The sequence below is a fragment of the Balaenoptera acutorostrata genome, chromosome 8 (assembly GCF_949987535.1).
Source record: "Balaenoptera acutorostrata chromosome 8, mBalAcu1.1, whole genome shotgun sequence".
Taxonomy (NCBI): Eukaryota; Metazoa; Chordata; class Mammalia; order Artiodactyla; family Balaenopteridae; genus Balaenoptera; species Balaenoptera acutorostrata.
The window spans coordinates 18,629,652-18,652,272 of NC_080071.1; the positions used below are offsets into that span (position 1 = coordinate 18,629,652).

The 22,621-nt window shown below is 39.6% G+C and overlaps 1 protein-coding gene and 1 long non-coding RNA gene across 3 annotated transcripts in view; one reads left to right on the top strand and one right to left on the bottom strand.

The window, feature by feature from the left end:
* Window positions 1-5,935, bottom strand: part of NR4A2 (nuclear receptor subfamily 4 group A member 2) — an 18,396-nt gene extending 12,461 nt beyond the window's left edge. The window contains exon 1 of the mRNA XM_057550950.1: window positions 5,463-5,935. The gene's annotated coding sequence lies outside the window, so the exon portion shown is untranslated. The remainder of the gene's footprint in view (window positions 1-5,462) is intronic.
* LOC130708682 (uncharacterized) lies at window positions 5,266-22,347 on the top strand. Of its 2 annotated transcripts, none has more exons than XR_009008981.1 (3): window positions 5,266-5,380; window positions 10,477-11,080; window positions 22,213-22,347. It is a non-coding gene; the product is annotated as an uncharacterized LOC130708682 (long non-coding RNA). The 2 variants fall into 2 exon arrangements; XR_009008982.1 differs by lacking the exon at window positions 22,213-22,347 and adding an exon at window positions 21,073-21,158.
* Window positions 22,348-22,621: the final 274 nt, after the last annotated feature.

Genomic DNA, 22,621 nt, shown 5'->3' on the forward strand with positions numbered 1-22,621 from the left:
ATGGATTTAATTCCATAGGATTTTGTATCTTAATGCATGGGAAAGGGGTCTTTAGGGATTTATTTCACTATTCTCCCAAAATGTAGAGTAGCCCTTAGCTCTTACAATTCAAATATAGTAAACAGATATACCTGTTATGCTATAAGAATCAAGGTAACTTGAAGACATTTCACAATAATATTAGTTAATGGAACCTATGTTAAGCATAAAATGAGACATATTTTAACTTATGTTTGAACAATTTTCATGGCATTTGTTGCCATTCAGCAGGAAGTTTTACATTAGTGATAGAAGAAATAAATTTTCACTTTGAAAAAAACTCAGTTTCTGAAAATACGAAATCATTTTTTAATATGGAAGGTTTTTGGTAATTTGCTTTGCCATTTCACTTGCATTAATAAGATATTAATCAACCAATCATTTGTTCCTCTTTTATGAGATGCCTAGAGAATAAGTCAAATGCTCAGCTGGTAATTCACATTTTGGGTAGTTGTGGCTTTTGCTCAGTTTTACCCAGCCCATTTTTCACTCCAAACCACTTAATGCAAAGACTTTAAAAATTGTTTCTTGCTTTGATACAGTACTCAGTTCTAGAAATGTGGAAAGATGTGCAGAAGAAAACAGCACTCTTTTTTTCTAGAAGCATCTACTTATAAATTAAAATTCTAAAACTGAACATATGGTAAAACCTCATGCCACTCAAAAAGTATTTTGCATAATAAAAATCCTTCATCTTTTCTCTAATTCTTGACTCTCAGTAACTATCTCCTAAATATTTACTTTAACCACTTAAAATTCTCTTTTTGTTGTTGTGGTAAAAGACATATAACATAAAATTTACCATCTTACATTTGTAAGTGTACAGTTCAGTGATGTTATATACAATCATGCTGTTGTGCACCAATCATCACCATCCACCCCCATAACTCTTCATGTTATAAAACTCTAACTCTATAAGCATTAAACAATAACTCTCCATTCTCCCCTCCTCCCAGCCCCTGGCAATCACCAATATTTTCTTATGGAAGAATTCTTCTTGATTAAGCAAGGAAGGGTTACTTTGGTTTTAGATTTCCTTGCTGATTTCACTAAACATGGGAGTCATTAAAATGTACAAAGTCCTGAAAGACACTTTAAAGATTCTGAAAATAAGTTGCTATATGCTAAGAATATATCTCGGACACTTGAAATTCTAGAAGTAGCTGATAACATTAGTAACCACCACAGTATTACATAGGATTTTCTTTTAGTAGATAAAATACATACACTTTGCAACAGTTTTCATATGTATATCATAGCTGGTTAGTTTTTGTTTTACCTTTAATGATAAAATAACCATTTTTGATTTTTTTCCTCAGACTAACTGTCGTATAGGAACTTCTCAATTTAATAAAAAATGAAGACATGTTATTGATATATTATGACAGACATATATGCCCTTTTTATCATAATTCTGCAATTATCAAGCCTACAATTTTAACACTACAAAAGTAACTTATAGCAAGGACCCTTATAGTGATAAGCAATAAATCTAATTACCATATCCTTTGAATAGATGTAATATAAATTTCATTGCTCACTTAAAAGTTCTAAAGTTAACAGCATAAACTTGAAGTTGAGTAATTAAGTAATCCTTATATAGACACTTATTAAAGTATTTATACATATTATCTTAAATCTACATCTATCATTTTGCCAATTAAAATTAGGACTTTAATTGCAATTAAGTAATTTAATTGCCAATTGAACAGCAAAATTGCTAAGTGACTAATTTTAATGCCTATTTTAATTACCAATCATGACTGGGGAGGGAGCTAATCAAGTTACATCAAGCAGTACCAGAGTAATGATGTGAAGAAAAAAAAAAGTAGAACAAACATTCAAGGCTACACGCTTTAAAAAAAGAAACATAAATTAAATAAATGCAAACATAATCTTATAAATGTATAAAAATACTGTATTTCAATATCTGAATACAGAACATGAAATAGAGCAAGATTAATTAAAGAAGCCTCTGTCCATCTTCAAAGTAAGGAACACCAAATCAAAATTTTATGTGGTATTTACATGGCCACCACACTAACCCAGGTAAAAACAAAGCTGCATATAGTCGAGAATAAAAGATTGTTTCCTGCTTGGCTGGTTAAATATTTACAGATTGACAGTTTTTTTAAAACATGTTTAAATGAAAGGCTATAAAAGAGAGAAACAAGTTTCCAATGCAGCAATGTGGTTTTAAGTTTGAAAAGCAAACAGGGCCAGTGCAGGGGGACTATATACTCTTTCCTGATGGCTCTCCTCCCCACCCTCACTCACTCAAATGAAGTGTACCATTACAGGTCTAATGCCTATCCATAACTTGTCCTATATTACCTTGAGAAAGGCATAAATCTGTCCTATCTTAAATATTTTAAAATACATTCATAGGTTAAAAAAATTAGAAAGCATCTAGGATTACATCACAATTAAAATTACTTAGAGCATGGGGAATATACCTTGTCCTAATAGTATTTCTTAATTTTCAATTAAAATATACCCGCCGGCTCAAGATTAAGACTGTAAACCAGCAGGCAACCAAAAACTCTGGTGAAAATCTTGGCCAATACAAACACATTTTCAAAAATTTTCATATTCAAACAAATTCTCAGATCAGCAATATGGAAGGGCCATACTGAAAGAGGGAGGTGAAGTTGGGAGTTCAAAAGACCGGAAGTGATTCCCTGGTAGACAATAACAATACCAGTACTTTCCAGCTAGAGGGATCACCTTGGCAGCCAGCCACCTCATCTAGAGTAACAATGGACAACCATCAAATCTTTGTTTAAAGTAAGTCATGATGCAAGATACATATCTTGTTTTTGCTACTATATATGTATACCAAATATACACATAGTTTTTGTCTACAAATGGGCCCGAAATTATTCACAATGTATGTAATATAACTTCAGGAAAAGCAAATATTGCTGCTTAGGATTTTATGTACTAATGGACTTGAATTCTGAAATAAAGCACAGCGGGACTTTCAGCCTGGCTTTTGAAGAACATGTTAATAATCATGGGGCTTGACAGAAGCCTGCAATATCTGCTCATGACAATAACAGCTTTATAAGGCGAGTTCTGTGTGACTGATTAAAGGACACACTCACTGTCTATTCAGAAGTCATGGAGATGGGGTCATTATTGACAACCTCACTACTGATCAAGGTTAAAACTCATTGAATGCTGACGCTACAGAGAGAAATACAACCTCAGCCATTGAAAGATTACTAAAAACAGTCTCCAGTAAGGGTTGCCATAACTCAGATATATCTTATTTTGTTCTGTATAAAATTTTCTGCTATTTACATACACAAAAGATCTTATTTGATAATCATTATCAAAATTATTGCCCTAACTCAAGCACTAGGTAACAAATCATCAGCCATTACAAAAAGAGAAAAAAAAGGAGAAATATTATCTTGTAATTTAAAAATGAATATGAAACTCGCATGACTGAAAATATGTATATTTTCAGACTATGTCCATTTTGTGTATTTCACTAGTTTATCAGTTCACATGAATTAATGTGGTTCACATATTGTTGGATGCAAAATCTTTTAAAAGATAGTATGTCTATAGCTTTTAGATATCCCTTAATAGGTAAAAGTTTAAAAACAAAGTTATCGTAAATTATTTTACTTTTTTTTTTACCCTTATTTCTTGTCTTTCAGTGTTGCCTCTCCGCATTAGTGAAGGAAAAAGGAGGGATACAGTAAAAGACAACCACGTTTATAATCTGAAATTAGAGCCAATCAATTAAATATTTTATTAATCACCAGGATATTTTTTTAGAAGACCTGTGAAATATTACAGAATCATTCCACTAGGATCTAACAGTGACCTCAGTATGCTGTCACTGACATTTTGGGGGGGAAAAAAACAAACGACCAGTATTACCACATCCAGGATTCAAGTCAAAGTACACACATAGCTGAGGGCGTGGAGGCGGGGAGGGAAGGGTATAGAAACTAGTTTACTAAGGAGGTCCTTCTTATCTTTCTTATATTTCATATTTCTAAGTACTTTTCCATAAGTTACTTTCCTAAGTTTAAGAATGACTGAAGTATAAAAAACAGAATTTCAAACAGTTAATAAATGCTTTTAGGAGTTACATTGAAACGACTCACAGAATACATAATTTTCTTAGGAGTCCTTTAATTTTCTGATTCAGAAAGTACGGTGTTCCTAAAGACTGCTCTTAAGTACCTAGCTCTGGAAATCACATTTTCCATTTCTCCATACCCTCATCGATTAGTATTTGGTCAGCTGATTGGCAGTTACCAGGACAACAGTTTTGCTAAACTTTATAAACTTTCTCTATCAGCCAGAGGTGGTGGTGGGGGGCAAGACAGAAACGGATTTTTACAACCAGAATGGTGTGACAGAGCCCCTCAAACTACAAATAGATGATACAAAATCTGAAACGGAGCTCTGTAGTTCAATTTATACCACAGAAACTGTGAGATGCTACCTTCCTGTTGTTATAACGTATCAGGTCAAGGGATATAAATTGTACCAGGTAATTCATTTTGCCATTCAGAGAGTCATTAAGTTCCTCCCAGAATATACGTGATTGATATCCCTGGAGGTGAAAGGCTAAAGGAACCATATGGCAACATGTTGCATTCCGTATGCTATCTGCCCATCCGTGCTTAAGCTGCCATTAGCAACATCTGTACCTAACTGAAATCCAGCTGCGCCGACGCCGGCTGACGGAATTGTACTTGGGGGGGGAAATCTAGCTTAGCGCCATTAACTTGAGACTTAGAGTCTATGTACCAGGACGGATGGAAGCTTTCACAATTAGACGAGACGACACAAATGCTTTATTAAAGTTTAATTTTGAACTCCCAATTAGCGAAACTGCATTACAAATCGACTGCAATTTCCTAGAAGGCACAAGCAAGTTCTCTGCCTGCCTGCCACGTGCAAGAGGCTCCGGAGCCAGCTTCCCCAGCTACCGGCTGCTGAAAGGGGACGGTTCAGAGCTGCTCTCTGCATCCCAGGAAGTCCCTAAAATCCTCGCCAGCCCCTCCTTCCGCGGGGCGGGGGCGGGGGCGGGCGAGGACCGAACCCGCGGCGAGGGGGCGGGGGGAGGACTCCGAAGTCCCCGGCGTTGGGAGGGAAGCAAGCGGTGGGAGTGGGCGGAGGAGGGGCGACGAGGGGGGGGGGCCTGCGCGGGAGGGGGGCGGGGGTCCTCTAGTATCCCGGCCTCTCTGGAGGAGCCTCAGCTAGTCACGCAGAAGTTTCTCTTTCGCTCTTCGCGCTACACACCCAGGTTGGCTTCCTGCGGGCAGGCCAGGGGTCCGGAGAGCGGGAGAGGAGACAGGAGACCCGGAAGGTCTGTCCGGCGTCCACACCCACCCCAGGTCCCCGACCCCGACCCCAAACAAAGCCCCCACTCCAGGTCCAGGATACGTTACCTGCCCGGCGCTCCCGGCCCCTCGGTCACCGCGTCCCCCGCTGGGCGCGCCTTGGGCGGGTCCCGCTCCCCGGGACGCACAAAGTGGTCGCCCCCGGCCGGCTAAATCCCACTCTCTCGTCATGTTGGGGGCCAAGAAGGGGGAGCGGGGGAGGTGGAAGCGGAGGTTGGGGCAAGGAGAACTGACTGATAAAATTTTTTAAAAAAAGAAAAGAAAAAAGCAGCAGCCGGCGGGGCCCGGCCAGGGGCAGAGAGGCCGGTTACGTTTCGGGGGTCTCGGGCGAGAGGGAGGGGGGGTCGGGGAGCGGCCGCCTGCCCCCCTCCCCCCGGCCCCCAGCGGCGACGGCAGCTGCACACACAGAAGCCCATTGTCGCCGGCGCCCGGCGTGCAGCCCCGCGGACTCGGCCCCGCGGCCAAGCGCGTCAGCGGCCCCGTCAGCCGGGCCGGGCTCCGTGACGCGCGCGCAGCCCGCGCTATAAATAACCCGCCGCCGGGCGGTTCGGGCGGCTTTCCAGTGACGCCGGGGCGAGGCGCGGGAGGAGGAGGGCGAAAGGAAACAATGAAACCGCCCGCCGCCCTCCTCCCCGGACGCCCTGGGCGCTTCCCGCCGCGCTCCCCTGTCCCCGCCCCGGCCCGCCCTGCCCGGAGCAGAGCTCGCGTGTGGGAAGGACCTCGCAGAGCCTGCGTCCCCCCTGCCGGCCAGGAGACCCGGGGGTTGGGACCCATCGCTCTCCCCGGGAGCGGGAGGGCGGCTACTTACACACCGGGGAACGGGCCGGGGGAGGGAACTTGGCGACGAGTTTAGCGAATGGGTCGCCGTGTTACTTCCTCCCAGACTGATTTAGACAACTTGATGCTTGCTCCGCCGCTTTCCCACACCCATACTAATACAGGTCGGGTGTGTTTATGGCAGTAAACCCTCACTTCAAAACAAAACACAATACTTCCCTCTTAAACGTTCTGATCTAGCGTATTTTAAAGTATATGCCTGTGTTTGCATCTCATAGGGTTCTGCCTACATCTTACTCTGTATCCGGATTATATCCTTCCTTTCCTAAATTCCACCGGAATTATTTAACTAGGTTTTTGTCGGGCCAGGCCTACGTTACTGTTTTCATTTGGGGAGTTGTATAAAGGGTGCCCAGTAGAAGCAGCTTGGGCATGGGTTCCAGGACTCATGCTTTCAGTCCCAGAGCCTTTTTGCATGTCTTTTTGGCCTTGAACATACCATAGGCCTTGAACATAGAACATTTGAATTTTCCAAAGTCTATAGTCTTTCAACGTCTTAGACTTTCATCAAGGCTGCCATTTAAAAGGGGCTTTCTCTATAGGTAAATTTTTTCTGGGGACTTTCTGTCTTGCTTGCATATTTAGGCCATTCTGTCCCACACCCGGACACTCCTCCTCCCTATTAAGGTGCCCATGTACAACTGGAGGCAGTCTGTCTTCCTGGAATCATCAATTAATGGACTAGTAAGACAGTAGTTCCTCTTGAGCAGAAGATCTCAGATATATGAACTCCAGGTTTTCTGGGATGCTGATATATATAGTCTGCAGAAGCAAGCAAAGTTTTGAAGTGACCAGGCATGGATAGAGTGAGTTAAAAGGGCTGAGGAAGTGGCTCTTGGTTCACAATCAAGACAAATTAGTGTAGTGAAGGGTTCACTGGACCGGTTTTCAGGTTTTAATTCTATTTTCATTGTATCTCTCTGTGCCACCTTGCAGAAATCGCAGTCTGTCTCTGCTTCAGTTTCCTTATCTTCAAAATGAAGGACCAGTGGTTTCCAAGCCCCTCTCAACACTAGCATTCTAGGACTTAAAAGGATATAACTGTGTTCAGGTATAAAGTTACTAATGTGAATAGCCAGTGTCTCATGGGAAAAGGATAACCAAATGTAGAATAATTAATTCAGTCTTCTTGCAGTTTCTTATTTTGAACATCTTTTCAGAAAGAAAATATATTGGGGCCACTTCAGAAAAAGAATGAATTCACCTGCACGATTAAAACTATATTAAGAGGGAAAAATAGTTGAGACTTTTTGCTCCATTCACATGACAGCAAACACAATTATAGTCTGATGATGTCTTAGGCCCTTTCCAACATCATATTCACCACGTGAGTGAATAAATTATGAGTAGCAAAATGTACTAGGACCACTTTCTCCAATTTTGCCCCCAAACCTGGTTTGTATGGTCTTTAGGAGGAAGTTTTCAATTGAAAGACACTAAATTGTTTATCAATGAGCAGTATTTATGAGACAAGCAAAAGTCATCTGATTGACCCTCACCAGAGAGTCAGAATTTGCCTTATTCTCCTGTCTCCAGGTTGGTGAAGGGAGACAACATAAAAGCGGCAGAAACAAGTTTAGAGCCAAAGCATTTGCTTCACATAGACACCACCAAAGTGTGATCACAACTAAAAGTTAACCAGTATTTTCCCAGTTCCAAAAGCACATCTGTCTCCCTTTCCCATAAAATATTCTGTATCTCTGATTTAATTTAATTTTGTCTTAAAGTTCTTTCTTCTGTAGTTTATAAAGAGGTATTTTTCTTTCACTGCTACTTTCCTGAGACTTCCAACTTCTCACATTTTTTTTAACATCTTTATTGGAGTATAATTGCTTTACAATGGTGTGTTAGTTTCTGATGTATAACAAAGTGAATTAGCTATATGTATACGTATATCACCATATCTCCTCCCTCTTGCGTCTCCCTCCCACCCTCCCTATCCCACCCCTCTAGGTGGTCACAAAGCACTGAGCTGATCTCCCTGTGCTATGCGGCTGCTTCCCACTAGCTATCTATTTTACATTTGGCAGTGTATATATGTCCATGCCACAGGACAGGAATAAAGTCACATAGTTTTAAATTGAAACTCTTTCACTTATTTCTTACCTTTTTTTCATGTGACCAGTTCCATACTCCATTATCCTTACCCTTAAAAGTTTAACAGAATGAGAATTAGAGTATCCAGGCTAAAATTGAAACATGACCAATTTTAGAGGGCTGAAAGAAGGCTTAGTTCTAGGACCAGTAGAAGTACAGTGAAACAACCAGTTTTCTCAAAGCGAAAGCAAAAAAAAAAAAAAAAAATCCAGAACAATCATGCTGAAATTTGTGAAAATAGGAGACTGAAAATATGGAAATCTTTTATTTGGATCTCCTTGACACCATAAAACTTGTTACAATTTTTTAAACAGTGAGTGTTTTAGAATGTGGATATTTCTTAATATTTCCAAAGTTTCTGTCTACCTGAAGTTAAATCCTTTGAAAAGACTCCTCTATGGTAACAGTATTGAAGAATTTATTAAAGAAACTATTGTGCACTCTTGCCTTATTACTCATTTAATCCTGATCTATGTTTAGAGAGTTGTGCCAGCCAGGTCGAGGCCTCAAATGAGCACAAACATCTACCCTTTCCTATGCAGTATGGTTTTGGTGATAGAAAATTCATTTGGAAAACATCATTGAAGTTATAGTATTAGCAAATTCAGTAACCTTTAAATAGATAAACAGAAAGCTACCGATAAAGTGATAATGGATTCTCAGTATTTCAAATGAAAAGAAAGGGGCAACCAAAGTTTTAGAGATAGGAGCTTTCTGCATTTAAAAAGCCAAGAAATTAAGGCAGGCAGTGTTCTTAAAAAGAAGGTTGACTAAGTTCAGCAAAATTAACAGGGCTTCCAACATCAGTTCAAAATATGAACATACATACATAACTGGCCCTCTATTTTTTTTTTCCTGATTTTAATGATTTATCCCCATGCTGTACAGCCTTTGGTAACTCCTTGATGAGATCCGTTATAAACAGCTTTGTTCTTCCTGTATAAATTATAACATCAAACCAGGATTTGTTAACAGTGAATTTAGAAAAATTCTTTGTGAGGGTTCAGGATCCCAGGCCTGTTTGCTCTCTGATCCATTCCTGGCTCTTCTCTCCCCCTTTCTGGTCTATATCACAGGGGAGCTGATCCTGCAAACAGCGTTGCCCTGCCTTCCCTTAGGAGCTGGCTGCCAGCTGGGTGTGACCAGTGGGAAGCAAGAGCAGGAAAGGAGAGAGCTGGAGGATGGGAAAAGTCAGGATGTTCCTCACTCAGCCTCCCTGCTCTAGCTCCTGCCAAATGCCCTGTGACTTGACCCTGGGCTCCAGTAACGTTGCCTTTTCCCTTTATTCCTCCCGCTTAAGAATCGTAGTGGCTTTATCCTATTCAGAATCACTGATCTCTTTTGGGGTTCTCTTCTCCCTTCTGTCACCTGCTTTTACAAATTCCTCGAATTAAATTCCCCCTCTGTTGACTACTTAGAGCAGTTTCTGTTTTTCTGTTTGGAGCCTGACTCTATACATCCTACTGAAAGGCATTATTGGATGATACACATGGAAAACTCCATTATTCCTTGATTTTCTCTTGCTAGAAATTCTTTACTTTTAAATGTGCTATTTAGAAGTGCTAATAAAGGGTTCAGTCCTCAAAAAAGCAGAAAGAAACCCAACACATTTTTTAAAAATCAATTTTCCATGGTCATAATATTCAAAACTATAAACACAAAATATTATAAGCTTTACTGTTCATTAGTCAGAACAGGGCTATATTTAGCTGTGACTGATATATAAATTCCATCCTAAAAAGAAGAGTGGCATATAATACTTGTCAAGACAATTACGTCACACATCCTGTATAAGGGGTACTCATTCACCAGCTTATTTGCCAGTGGTCTCTCTGTTTTCTCATATGAGAGAGAGAGAGAGAGAGAGAGAGAGAAAGGGAAAATAGAGAAGAAAAGAAAAAAACCTGGAACTTTCTGTATTACCAATTTGAAATGCCATGTTTGTGAGTCCTTGGGATAATATTTTGAAATCTAAATTATGTCTGCACTTTTTTTTCTCCCTGTATTTTCTGCTATTGCTTCTCTCCTCCCTTCCCACCTCTGTAAGCAGGTCTCCTGCTAGGTATTCATTGTCCCAAGAAAAGGCAAACAAAAGTAATCTATGTGTATTTCTGGCTTTGTTTTATAGAATCCTGAATTCTCAGGGAAAAGGGTTTCAGGACACAGACTAAGTATCTTGAAGGAGCTTCAGAGGGAAAAGGGTTTTCCTGAATCTCGGAAGAGGATACCCACAGGCACCTAGAAGGGGAGAGAGAAACAGTGCATGTTCAATGATTCCTGAGGAAGAAGCAAGGAGCTGGGAGCTGATACTGGAGGAGCTGCTGAAGTACAGAATCCAGGGTAGACTTAGCAAAGGAGTCCCCTGAGGTCATGGTTCTAGCATGCAGGTGTGTCATGGCAGATGAATCATCACACAAATACTACCTGGACCTCATTCATCTGTACCAGCGATTACATTAGTTCTTCCTCCCATTGACCAGTCAGCACCCCAAGTAGCCACAGTGACTGGTCAGGACATGTGTGGGAGCCACCAGAAACGATTTCTCCCTTTTTTTGTTCTCTGTGCTTGAGCATGGAAAGATGTAAACTGCCATGACAGGCAAGAGTCTGCGAGAGAATGCAGCTAACACAGAGAAAATGGATCCAAGAGATGGAGGGGAATTGGGTGTTGAAGACATTTAAGCCTGGATCAAGCTGTTTCTGGAGTGAGACCTATCAGACTCTCAAGTTAGGTGAGTAAATCAGTTCTCTTTTAGCTAAAGTCAATTGGGATTGAATCTTCTGTCATTTGCATTGGAAAGACTCCTAATTGATACACTTATCCCTAATACCTACCTGTTCAAGGCCTTAGTGCTGGGGCATAGTAAGTACAGAACTTACCTGAAGACTAATACTGATGCATACACTGAGGATATAATTTATTATGCTACTGCTACTGGGCAGGGGGAGAGAGCATTTCATATTATCACATAGGAAGTGGCATGTCAAAATCAAATGGCGGGCTTCCCAGGTGGCGCAGTGGTTGAGAGTCTGCCTGCCAATGCAGGCGACGCGGGTTCGAGCCCTGGTCTGGGAGGATCCCGCATGCCGCGGAGCGACTGGGCCCGTGAGCCACAATTACTGAGCCTGCGCGTCTGGAGCCTGTGCTCCGCAACGGGAGAGGCCACGATAGTGGGAGGCCCGCGCACCGCGATGAAGAGTGGCCCCCACTTGCCACAACTGGAGAAAGCCCTCGCACAGAAACAGAGACCCAACACAGCCATAAAATAAATAAATAAATAATTAATTAAAAAAAAAAAAGTGAAGACCCTCTAGTAAAGCAACTATACTCCAGTAAAAATTAATAAAAAAAAAAAATCAAATGGGAATGCCCATTTTGGGTTAAACCTTCAGGGAGGGTGAGACTCTTCTTGCCACAGAGACATTAAACCCTCTACCACCGCAACAGAGAGTTTAGTGGTAAAAGCTGGAGACATGAAACACAGCAGCCTTTTTGGTCCCTGTACATCTCTCACCTCTTTATTTCTTGATTCACTCAGCCTCAGTTTCCACTCCTAGTCAACCAACAGGATTAGTTAGACTAATCCCAAATTACCTGTGTTGCTTCATGTATTAGTACCTTTGCACTAGCTCTTTCCTCAGGCTGGAATGAACTTCCCATACTGTCTACCTTTCAATCCCCAGTTAAGGGGCTTTAGCTTCTGTGAAATTTTGCCTGACACCAACACTACCCTGCTTATTATACCTCCCACCCACATACTCTAAAATTGATCACTTACTTGTCACACTCTGTACATCCTTCTGTTGTGACCCATATGCAATTTTTTGTTTATTTCTCTGTCTCCCCTATTAAACCAAGCTCCATGAGGGCAAGAAATCTCTCTAATTTGTCTTGGAATTTTTAGGACCTGGCCATTAAGCTATCTACAGTTATTTGTGAATAGTGGAAATTATTGAATACATGAAATAAATGAATGTGGAAGCAGAAGGAGCCATACATTTTTATAGCCGGAATCTTAGAGTCCACCTAATCCTTGTGAATTAAAATATTTACCACAGTAACAGGAATAGCAAAGTTATAAATTCTAAGAGAGTGAAAGGTTAAATTTTATCAGAACGCATCATATGATAGCATTCTTTATTTTATTCTTGCACAGATTATAACCTTATATTACAAAGTTTAATAATTCTCATTTTTTTAATTTGGCTACCTTAAATTTCTCTTTTTCAAATTTAAGACCTTCTTTTCCTTTAAGTATTTTATTTCCTATGCAAGTCTGTTTGCTCCCCAGAACTATGCAATATTTGTGATAACAGAATATTTTATTATAGCCAAGAACCAAAATATGAGTTCAAATAGCAAATGAAATCAGATGCTTGAAAGAGCCAAGCTAATTATAATTGGAAAAAGACCCTCCACCAACTTTATACACACACACACACACACACACACACACGACATTTATATCTATACTCTTTAATAATTCCATGATTTCAACATCTTTGTGTAGGAAGGGAGTTGCTGTCACTTGAAAAGGTTATGTAATGCATCCTGTTTCTTACAGACCTATAGGAATCTGGGCAAGGTTAGAAGCAGGAGGATGAACAAAGTGAGAATCAACATAACTCTGAATAAAAATGTAGCCAGTTGTCTCCATTTAGGGTAGACTCAGTGCAGATCATGTTTTTAGGAAAATGTTTCTCTTCCTTAATGTGAACTGTCTTTGATAATTATTATTTGCCTTTGGGAGATATGCATAGATATGTAGAATCCAGTGGATGAGCAAGAAGAATGAGGTGGCAAATCTCCACTGCTACCAATAGGTACAGATTGAAATGCAAATTCCACAGGGGCTGTGGTGTTAGAGACCCTCTGTAGTATTATTTCACACTGCCTAATTCAGGCTTTGGGAAGGGTGTTGCTACAAATAATATCCTGTGGTTGCACTGGTTGGGAAAGGGGCTGGACCCTCCATGAGATTAAACGCCATGAGTAGGGCATAAGGTGGTATATGTACTGTAGAGATATGAAGAGAGGTATTTTCTAAGGGGAGAGTCAATAACAGTAGACCTTGAGACGGGGGACTTGAGACAAGGAAGAAAGGCTAGGAGTTCGGGATATGCTCTTAAGGGGATCGCTGTGTAAGTAGTAAGTTTTTTTGTTGCTCTTTTCCTTTGACCGGTTGGGAAGTTTTATTTAGTGAACAGTTTGTAATCTGTCCTCTATGTTGTGATTTCCTTCATTTGTTTCTAACCTTCAGTCGTTATTAACACCTGCACAGACTTGAGTGGTGGGTGTATGGGACAATCAAGGAAAAGAAGAACAGCATCGGGAAGTATAACCTTCTGCACGTGGCACCTCCCTGAGACCAGGGTTGTGGTCCCTGCTTCTGACAAGCAGCAGGGAAGTGAGTGGTGGCCTCTGAAGGCTCGTGGAGGAGAGCAAGGCCCTGAAAGAGCTTTGGATGAGCAGATAGCTCAGGAGAGCGGGGCAAAAACTTTCTTTGCCAGAGGTGTCAGAGCTTCCTGCCCATTTTAACTCTAAACACTGTGTCCCCCCACTCCCTTCCCCTCAAAATCTATTTCCTTGCTCTTCTTTCACCTTTCGTCACTTTTTACTTGGATTTTGGCAACAGCTGACTATGTCGTCTCCTGTCACCAGTCGCTGCCTTGCCCTGGCCTGGTCCTACTCCACACAACTGCCATGGTTGTGTTTCTAAAGAGTGCTGGCCCTTGACCTTCCCCGGTGCTTGGCCAAAACCTCCTGTAAAAACCTTCTTTCTGCTTGTTTACTGTCCTTGGGTTTTCTATCGGAAGTTGCACCTTTCATTTGAAGACGTAGGTATTCAAAGCTAGTAGAGGTGCCACTAAAGTCATTAAGAGGTGCTATTAAAGTCAGTTGTCATGCTAAGAGGATTCCATTAAAGATTTACCCACTTAAAGATTACTCAAGTTTTCAGTATTGAGACAGATGGCAACACAGTAGAAGCAGTGATGTCCTGGAAAATCTGTCAGTTTTGTTTGGGAAATTAAATGTTCATATAGTCAAAGGCTTGTGGGATATGCTTTTTTTAATAATTCCATAATCTCATCAAATATTTCTGATCCTAGATGAATCCAGAGAGAGTAATATGAGATATGATAGAGAGCATGGTGGGGTCTCTAAACCACTGGATACAAATGGACCAATTCTTGGGCAAGGAGCTTTACCACTGCACCTTATCTTTATCACATTACATCGGGGGCTTTTTTACACACAAAGCTCACTTAATTTCCTGAAAGTTAGTTATTCTTAGCATTTTAAAAAGTCTTCTATAGAGTTAAGTTAAGTTCATACCCACATTTCTAATATGCGTGATGGTTTATAAATATGTAGAAGAGAAAGGAGGAAACAGAAAATATGCTCCTCTATCCCAGTAAGTCATGCTATTGAAAAGGGACCCAGACATAGCTTTGAAATCCAGTCTGGAGCTCCCATTATCCCTCTCTTTTCATATCTTTGGTCTATCTTGATTGAATGGATAGCATGAAGCTGATATATAGAGTCTTGTCCTCATCTGTATCATAGAGAAGTACATCACTGATGTCTTCATAAGTGACACTAGTATAAGATTTCTCCTATATCAACAATGTTGTTATAATACATTCAACTTTGGTATTTCGTTTATATGCCTTAAATCCAAAAGCTCTTCACCCACTGCTGCCCACATATGCTGACAACTGTTCTGATCCCAGCAGGAGTAACAGATTTTATTTCTTAAGCATTGCAGAGCTACAACCAGAGTTTTATCATTAGATGGAAGATCTCATACTGGCTTTGCAAGAGAGAAAAAAGAAAGAATCGAGATGAAAATAATCTAGGCTATTTGAAAATACCCCACATTTTCAAAATTGTAATTCAATTTGGTTTTCAAAGGTAACATATTAAAATGGCTCAAAGTTCAAAAGGTACAAAATTATGTACAGAGAATAATTTCTGTCATATCCCTGTTCCCCTGCCATGCAGTTCAGGCTAAACTAATATTATAAAATGTTTGTATTTTCTCCCAGAGATAGTCTACATGTATACAAGCAAATGTGAGCTCACACACATTTTTAAGTATGTATCTTGTCTATTTTTCCTTAACCACTCATTTCGGAGATAGTTTTGTATCAGTACATAAAGGGCTTTTAAATTATGTTTTCTGGTTGCATACTGTTCCCTTGCAGGGATATACATAGTTTATTTCATCAGTGCCAAGTGAATGAATATTTAAGTTGTTTCCAAAGTTTTGCTAACACAAAGATATCCCTGCACCTACATCATTTGGTTTAAGGATAGATATTTCTTTAGTATAAACCCCTAGAAATTGAATTTCTTGCTTGAAACTATACTTTTTTAAAGAATGTAATTTATTCATTTTTGAATTGTGATAAAAATTCAAAAGGAACAAAAGGATAAATCTTGAAAAGTAAGCTTTCTTCATCCCCCTTTGCCCAGCCCCCCACTTTTTTTCCCCAGAAGCAAATATGTCATCAACTTCTTGTATATCCCTTCAGAGATTTTACACACACACCAAGCACACACATGTACAGACGCCTATGCAGGAGAATGTCCATATGAGAGAATTTAATGTATTTAGGCAGATTTGTATTTTCTTCTGCATTGTAGTCTGCAGGGATCAGAAGGGTCTTGCAAATACGGCTGACAGCATTCAGTGTAACAATTTAAGTCAGGAATATACTCTTTTATTGCCTTATATACCATTATGATTTAAAGTAATTCTACCACTTTTCTCTATGCACAGCTGTTCTGTGTGGAGGGAAGGAAGGCTATGGATAAAGAGCCTTGCCCTGTCCTCACCAAAAATTGTCTAAGGAGGTCCAGTATGGAGTTTGGCTTGTATGCACGGTGAACCACAGTTAGCCTGTAATCCTGATCTCTTTATCTAGGGCTTCTCTTCCCCTTTCTCTTGTGTTGGAGTCCCTGTTCCCTCTGGCACATGTAATCCTCTTTTTCTTACTGTTCCCCCCAACTCCTCCTCCCCGCCAACACACATTCTCTTTCTCTCAGAATATATCTTCCAATAGCTCCAGAACAAAAGTGTCTAGGAGGTAAATTTTGAAAGATCCTACGTTTCTGAAAATCTCTTTAATTCTTTAATCTAATTAACAGTTTGGCTGATAATACAGTTTTAGGTGGGAAATACTTTTTTTCAGACAGTTAAAGGCATTGCTCCAGTCTTACTGTTAAGAAATACGGTGCCATTGTGATTTCTGACCCAATTTTTTTCTCTCTGGAAACTTTGGTGATCTTCTCTTTGTCCTCACTGTTCTAAAATTTTCCAATGATATGCCCTGATGTGATTTTATTTTCATCTGTTACATTGAGCACTGAATAGGCCTTTCATTTTGGAAATTAATGTCTTACAGTTATGGAGAATTTTCTTGAATTATTTCACTAATGATTTCCTCTTGTATGCTTTCTTTTATCTCCATTTCTGAAGATATATTCAATATATATTATATATTAGACCTCCTGGACTGGTCCTTCAATTTCCTATCGCCTTTCTACTTGTTTTTATTTCGTTTCTGCTATATTTTTTGAGAAAATTCCTCACCTTTATTTTCCAACTGACATTCTTATATATTTTATTTTTCTATTTATTTTTATGGTGGCAAAATATATATAACATAAATTTACTGTTTTAACCAATTTTAGATGTACAGTGCAGTGGCATTAAGTACATTTACACTGTTGTGCAGCCATCGCCACCATCCACCTCCAGAACTTTTTCATCTTTCTAAACTAAAAATATGTATCCATTTAATAACAACTCCTATTCCTTCCTTCTCCAAGCCCCCAGCACCTCCATATTAGAGGTTTTCTCAGATGTCTTATAATCCTTGATTTTCTGCTTTTGACTAAGAATGAAAAACTAAAAGCTGATTGGGAGCTCTGAATGCATACATGCATATGGAACTCACTGATCTTGAGCTTTACTGCAAGGTGATCTGGGAAGCCTGTTTGTTGGGCATCCTCGTTAGCAATACTTTTAGGTCTTCCTAGGTGGCATGGCCAGGTACTAGAGAAAAGTCCACCTGTCTCCTTCGTGGAGGGTCAAGATTTGGCTGCCAGTGTCCTGGGAGCTGAGTGGGGAAGGTGCTTGAGGTGGTGTTTTCAATAGAATATTCAAGTCTTCAACTGTGCCTGGCCTTTATTAGTCCAAAATAACCACAGGGCCTTATTCCAAGGTGAGGAGAGTTAATCTCCCACAGGCATCGGGCTGGAAAGGAGATCAAAGGAGATGATTGCTTCTCAGTCAGCTTTCACCGAATACTCCTGTAGCACCGACCTTCCCTCCTTCACTTTCAGTTTTGGAAGTACCTGGGCTATTATTTCCTGAACCTTTGGAAAATTCTGTTGTATTAATGGAGATGTTTCTCAGCTTTCCCCATTACTAGCTTAGTTTCCCCTCTCTGAGGTCTGCTAAGTCTCTCAGGTTTCATTCACTTATTTTCCAATTTTCAAAAGTATGTCGCTGTTATCTCCTATCTTCCTCTGTCTTTTTTTTTTTTTTTTTTTTTTTGTGGGTGTGTGTCTTAAAAAACATGTCCTTAAGATTTCCTTCACAGGATTTCCTGAAGTCGCGGCAGTTAACGTGTGTGTGTTCAGTCCTTACTTCAACCCCTCGCTGGCACAGCATATTTAATGCTTGCCTGGAGGATCTCCTTGAGTCAACAACTTCCAATAAATTTAGGGATCTAGAATTTAGTTTTATGCCACTAACTTAATATTGCCTTATTGAAAATTCTCTCATTTCCTCATTTTAAGGAAATATTTAGAAATTGGTTTATTTCTCCACCACTAAGGTACTAAAGTTGGGCCTAAATCATATGAAGTGCCTATTCTGAAAAGGCAGTTGACATGTCAGCAAATAAATCTATTTTTTTAAAGGTGTAATCTTCCTATAGACACTCTATTAGGAGGAATAATCATTGAGAAAATTATATTTACTCAGCAGATTTTAAATTATAAATGATTTGTGTAATTTGGTCCCCATTTATCAAAAAAAAAGGGTTCCTCTAGGTTTTTTTTTTAAGTTTCACATGTTTTCTTTGAGGTCATTGCAGTTGGTCAAATTAGTGTTGCGATAATCGAAGTGAATTTTCAAGGGAAAAAATAAAAATAAAAATAGAACCTGTTTATTACCCAGATATATCTGTTCCCTCTGCTGCATTTTAGTCATAGCTATTTAATTTCCTGAAACAAAAAACAAACAGATTTTTCACTAATGTCAGTACTGCAGAGCTAGCATAGGACAGAAGAGCCAGCTGTACTCGATTTCGTCTTATGCATCATCAACAAAATTGGCAGCTAAGTTCTGATTTCAGAGCCTTTATGGTTAATGATGATGTACAAGCTGTGCTTGATTTTCAGATACAAGACTAGTCTTTGCTGACAGAAAAATCTATTTTTGATTTGTAAATTGAGCAAATTTGATGCAAAATTATTGATGTAGGATAAACACAGATCATGAAGATAGCATTTTTAGACTCACGTTTCTAACCCTAAAACCACTTCAGTTTACTATTATTGTCATCATCATCATCCTTATAATTATTAGCATTACAATGATGGTAACTAAGTATTTAACTAAAATTGCAGTTAAGTTTTGCGAATGAGTCATATATCGACGAGTATACTAACTTAAGAATGTAACTGCAACGAGAAGGAGCAGCAGAACTAATTAGCAATCAATTCTCTTAGCATCCCTGTTCTGGGTATAAGGCTAATTCAGAATCATGTTGCAAGAGATCATGGGTAAAATCTGACATTATGTAAAGAATGGTGGAGCAAATAGGTGTGAAAGAGGGAAAAAATGCTTCTTTGATTATAAGCTCTTTGACAGCAGCGATTATAACTCAGTCATTGCTTAGAGCAGCTACTATAGTTTTTGAATTCATACAAATCAATTTTATCATACTTGCTGATGGCATACCGTTGACTTTTTTTTTTTTTTTTTTTTTAAATTTGTTTATTTATTTATTTATTTTTGGCTGTGTTGGGTCTTCGTTTCTGTGCATGGGCTTTCTCTAGTTGCGGCAAGTGGGGGCCACCCTTCATCGCGGTGCGCGGGCCTCTCACTATCGCGGCCTCCCCTGTTGCGGAGCACAGGCTCCAGACGCGCAGGCTCAGTAGTTGTGGCTCACGGGCCCAGCTGCTCCGCGGCATGCGGGATCCTCCCAGACCAGGGCTCGAACCCGTGTCCCCTGCATTGGCAGGCAGACTCTCAACCACTGCGCCGCCAGGGAAGCCCCCGTTGACTTTTTAAATAGAAGCAGCAATATTGGCCTTGTGCAAATTATGGAGCTATAAAATCTTGTCTTCGATGTTGTCTCATCTTTTCCCTTGTTAGGAGTCCTACCATACATACCCGGTTCTTTCATGCTGCCTATTTCTTGGAGGGAGTGCTCCCTACCCCTGCTTGGGGTTGCTCCTCCCTTACTCCATACCTATCACTCGTTAACCTTATCAAAACTTACCTGCCCTTGTCCCATTCCTTTATGATTTTGCAAGGACACACGTGTTAAGAGCTTAAAAATGTTTATTTTTTTAATATGCTATTCTTCTAATAGTACAGATTTGCATTTTTAAGTGGAACTCTTGAAGACCTATTGCCAGCAGTAGAAATGTCATATCTTTCTGTCTGTCAAAAGTGGCAAAAATCCATATCCAACAATAACAGGCTTTTACTTATTGATTCTACCCAGTTTAAAATGTGTGTTTCGGAAGGAAAATGAGATACAGATTAAGATCAAGGGCTTTGCAGTCAAATGGATCTAGTTTTGAAACTCAGCTCTGACACTTACTAGCTGTTGGTCACAATTTACTTATCTTTAAGATGGGATACCATTACCCACCCTATAAGGTTGTAGTGAGAAGTAAATAAATGAATGCATGTAAAATTATTGCTATAATGCTGAGAAATAGTAAAGGTTCAGTAATTGGGAACTGCTATTATTATTTACATAATTTATATCAATATATATTCAAATATTCTTTCTACATTGTTGATTATTCTTGGTCTCAAATATAGGTTCTATATAAATATGCCTAAGTAAACCAAGAATATGTAAGACTTTGTTTCCCGAAGACTCTGCATATAATAATTGCTAAATGAATATCAAATTTTATTTAATCCACCATGAAATGTCTTTGATTACAATATATATTTCCTATAAGGAAGAGATGGCTTAAATAAAGGTAAAAGGTTTTCACACTAATGTACTTTAATTGAATCAAACCATTGTTTGTGGTTTTCTTCAGTAAGATCAAATGAAGCATGCTCTTAAAAGACAGTCCCATTTCTTTTGTCATTAGTAAAACAGAAACCTTACAAGTTTTAAGCAATAAACCAGTATCCCAGGGCCCAATTTACTGTTAAGAAGCACATTAGATACCTTTAGATTACTAGCAAAGAACAATAAATTACACTCTGGGGTCCTAAAGAGTTAATATCTCCCTATAAAGTGCTACTTGTTTTATTATCAGGGAATAATTTAAACATTTTGAGAATCTGTTTTAATAATATCAACAAAAAAACCCAGCAGCATCAATAACGTTTGGTCCAATTCTGTAGGGCATAATTAGTGGGCTGGAGTTTTAAAAATATCTTTTAGAAATGGGGGTTGTGGGATTTCCCTGGTGGCACAGTGGTTAAGAATCTGCCTGCCAATGCAGGGGACATGGGTATAAGCCCTGGTCCGGGAAGATCCCGCATGCCGCCGAGCAGCTAAACCCGTGTGCCACAACTACCGAGCCTGCGCTATAGAGCCTGCGAGCCACAACTACTGAAGCCTGCGTGCTACAGCTACTGAAGCCCGTGCCCCTAGAGCCCATGCTCTGCAACAAGAGAAGCCACCGCAATGAGAAGCCCGCGCACTGCAACGAAGAGTAGCCCCCGCTTGCCGCAACTAGAGAAAGTCTGCGTGCAGCAATGAAGACCCAATGCAGCCAAAAATAAAATTAATTAATTAATTAATTAATTAAAAAATAAAAAAAGAAATGGGGGTTGTTCAAGAGTCATTAAAAATGAACATACAAGAGACCATCTCTAGGTAGAGAGTTTACTTAGTATTTGCAGTGAACTTCAATCCAGGAATTTTTTTTTTGAAGTATAGCTGATTTACAATATTGTATTAGGTTCAGGTATACAGCAAAGTGAGTCAGTATACATACATATATATATATTTTTTTCAGATTCTTTTCCATTAGAGGTTATTACAAGATACTGAATATAGTTCCCTGTGCTATATAGTAAATCCTTGTTGATTATATATTTTATATATAGTAGTGTTTATTTGTTAATCCTATACTCCTAATTTATCCCTCCCCCCCTTTCCCCTTTGGTTACCATAAGTTTGTTTTCTATTCTATGAGTCTGTTTCTGTTTTGTAAATAAACTCATTTGTACTATTTTTTAGATTCCACATATAAGTGATATAATACAATATTAGTCTTTCACTATCTTCACTTAGTATGATATTCCATGTTGCTGCAAATGACAATATTTCATTCTTTTTTATCAGGCCAGATATCTTTTAAAATTGTTTCTATAGATTGAGTTCAAGGTACTGTCATAATGAGTGACTGGTGAGTGACTCTGAGTCTGATGCAAAACACCAGGCCCTCAAAAATACAATTTGATGTCTAACAAAATCTAAAAGGCTGCTTGATTTTTGGAAGCTGCTTCATCATCTTTAAACATTGGAGAACCCGAATTGACTACTTAGTGATTGAGTTTGGGGATACAGACATGAGTGGAGTAAGAAAACCTTGCCCATTCCCATATTTACCAATGATTGTATCTTCTCTCTTTAGAAACTCAATGTGTTTCTACCTACATGAAACCTCGCTTTGCCCTTTCTCCTTGAACTGGAGTCAGCTCACTGGAGTCAACAGCACTGAACATCCTGGAGAAGAGGTAGTCTCAAGCTTTTAGCTCCAGATGAGACCCATTTACCATCCTGGATTACACTGGGGCCACTCAAAAGCAGATTCCCCACCCAAACTAATGCTTCTTGCCCATCTCAGCAGTTCCATGTCAAGGTCTTCTCTGATCCCCAGCTGACACACCTGGGAGCTGCAGATGCCAGCAGATGCTTGGAAGCTTCACACCTCCCATCTTAAAGTGGCTATCCTCCTTCTCTAGGGAGGTGTCAAATACCTGTTTTGACCCACATTTCTGCCTCTTACCTCGAACATCATCAGGAGCTCAAGCTCACTTTAA